The following is a 3,122-nucleotide window of genomic DNA, read 5'->3' as shown; positions in this document are numbered from 1 at the left end:
CGAACTACTTACCTTAACAAGCAAGAGTTGTTCTTATTATCAGAACGAATATTGCCTGATATACAGCTGCCTACCCCGTTCGTATGTGTAGTTCCTAAATGAGCTTTTTTCTCTCTTCCCTCACCACAAATCAGATTCTTTTGAAGAGTTTCCTGTACATTAACCTTTCCTCCATCTAATTACCTTAACAAGCTCCATCTGTTCTTATTCCCAGAAGGGATACTCCCTGATATACAGCTGCCTACCACCTTCGTATGTGTAGTTCCTAAATGATCTTTTATCCCTCTTCCCTCACCAGAAATCAGAGTTTTTTAGGGGTTCCTAGTACATTAACCTTTCCTCGAACTAATTACCTTAACATGCTCCAGCTGTTCTTATTCTAAGAAGGGATACTCCCTGATATACAGCTGCCTACCACTTTCATAAGTGTAGTTCCTAAATGAGCTTATACCTCACTTCCCTCACCAAAAAGCAGATTCTTTTGAGGAATTTCCAGAAGAGTACCATTACCAGGACCTACTTAATTTACTAAGCTACTGCTATTCCTGTTGTCAGGGGAGATATTTACTAATAAACAGCTACCTAAACAGTACGCTCATGTCATTTCTAAATGAGCTTTTATCTCTCTTCCCTCACCATAAATCAGATTCTTCTGAGGGGTTTCCAGTACATTAACCTTTCCTCAATCTAATTACCTTAGCAAGCTCCAGCTGTTCTTATTCTCTGAAGGGATACTCTCTGATATACAGTTGCCTACCACCTTCGTAAGTGTAGTTCCTAAATTTGCTTTTATCTCTCTTCCCTCACCAAAAATCAGATCCTTCTAAGGAATTTCCAGTACATTAACCTCTCCTCGATCAAATTACCTTAACATGCTCCAGCTCTTCTTATTCTCTGATGGGATATTTCCTGATATACAGCTGGCTACCACCTTTGTAAGTGTAATTCTTATGTGAGCTTTTTTCTCTGTTACCTCACCACAAAGCAGATTCTTTTGAATAGTCTCCAGTACAATAACCATACCAGGAAGTACATAATTTACTAAGCTTCTGCTATTCTTATTCCCTGTGGAGATATTTACTGATAAATAGCTACTTACCCAATTTGTTCATGTCGTTCCTAAATGAGATTTATCTCTCTTCCCTCACTACAAATCAGATTCTTCTGAGGAGTTTCCAGTACAATAACCTTTCCTCGATGTAATTACCTTAACAAGCTCCAGCTGTTCTTATTCTCAGAAGGGATACTCACTGATATACAGCTGCCTAACACCTCCGTTTGTGTAGTTCCTAAATGAGCTTTTTTGTCTGTTCCCTCACCACAAAGCTGATTCTTGTGAGGAGTTTCCAGTACTTTAACCTTTCCATGCACTACTTACCTTAACAAGCAACAGATGTTCTTATTATAAGAAGGGATATTGCCTGATATACAGCTCCCTACCACCTTGGTAAGTGTAGTTCTTAATGAGTTTTTATCTCTCTTCCCTCACAAAAAAAGGAGATTCTTTTGAGGAATTTCCAGTACATTACCCATACCAGGAAGTCCTTAATTTACTAAGCTATTGCTAATTTTATTCTCAGCGGTGATATTTACTAATAAACAGCTCCCTACCCATTATGTTCATACCATTCTTAATGAGCTTTTATCTCTCTTCCCTCACCACAAATCAGATACTTTTGAGGAGTTTCCTATACAATAACCTTTCCTCGATCTATTTACCTTAACAAGATCTGGCTCTTCTTATTCTCAGAAGGGATACTCCCTGATATACAGCTGCCTAGCATCTTCGTAGGTGTAGTACATAAATGAGCTTTTTTCTCTGTTCCATCACCACAAATCAGATTCTTGTGAGGATTTTCCAGGACATTAACCTTTCCATGAACTAGTTAGCTTAAGAAGCTCCAGCTGCTCTTATTCTCAGAAGGGATATTGCCTAATATACTGCTGCCTACTCCGTTCCTATGTGTATTTCCTACATGAGCTTTTATCTCTCTTCCCTCCCCACAGAGCAGAGTCTTCTGAGGAGTTTCCAGTACATTAACGGTTCCTAGATGTAATTACCTTAACAAGCTCCAGCTGTTCTTATTCTCAGAAGGGATCCTCCCTGATATACAGCTGCCTATCACATTCGTAAGTGCAGTTTCTAAATGAGCTTTTTTCTCTGTTCCCTCACCACAAAGAAGAATCTTTTGAGCAGTCTCCACTTCAATAACCATACCAGGCAGTACTTAATTTACTAAACTACTGCTATTCTCATTCTCAGGGGAGATATTTACTGAAAAACATCTACCTACCAAGTATGATCATGTCGGTCTTAAATGAGCTTTTATCTCTCTTCCCACACAACAAGTGAGATTCTTCTGAGGAGTTTCCAGTACATTAACCTTTCCTCGATCTAATTACCTTAACAAGCTCCACCTGTTCTTATTCTTAGAAGGGATACTCCCTAATATACACATGCCTACCACCTTAAAGAGTGTAGTTCCTAAATGAGCTTTTTTCTCTGTTCGCTCAAACCAAAGAAGATTATTGTGAGGATATTCTAGTACATTTACCTTTCCAAGAACTTCTTACCTTAACTAGCTCCAGCTGTTCTAATTCTCAGAATGGATATTGCCTGATATACAGCTGCCTACCACTTTCGTAAGTGCAGTTCCTAAATGATCTTTTATCTCATTTCCCTCTCCGCAATCAGATTCTTCTGAGATATTTCCAGTACATTAACATTTCGTCGATCTAATTACAGTAACAAGCTCCAGCTGTTCTTATTCTCAGAAGGAATACTCAATGATATACAGCTGCGTACCACTTTCCTAAGTGTTGTTCCTAAATGATTTTTTTCCCTGTTCCCTCACCACAAAGCAGATTCTTTTGAGGAGGTTCCAGTACATTAACCATCCCAGGAAGTACTTCTTTTAGTAAGCTACTGCTGTTCTTATTCTCAAAGAAGATATTTACTGAGAAACAACTACTTACCCAGTAAGTTCATGCTGTTCATAAATGAGCTTTTATCTCTCTTCTCTCATCACAAATCAGATTCTTTTGAGGAGTTTCCAGTACATTAACCTTTCCTCGATCTAATTACCTTAAACAAGATCGAGCTGTTCTTATTCTCAGAAGGG

This window comes from Perognathus longimembris, chromosome 16 (assembly GCF_023159225.1).
Source record: "Perognathus longimembris pacificus isolate PPM17 chromosome 16, ASM2315922v1, whole genome shotgun sequence".
NCBI lineage: Eukaryota > Metazoa > Chordata > Mammalia > Rodentia > Heteromyidae > Perognathus > Perognathus longimembris.
This window is presented reverse-complemented; position numbering follows the sequence as displayed.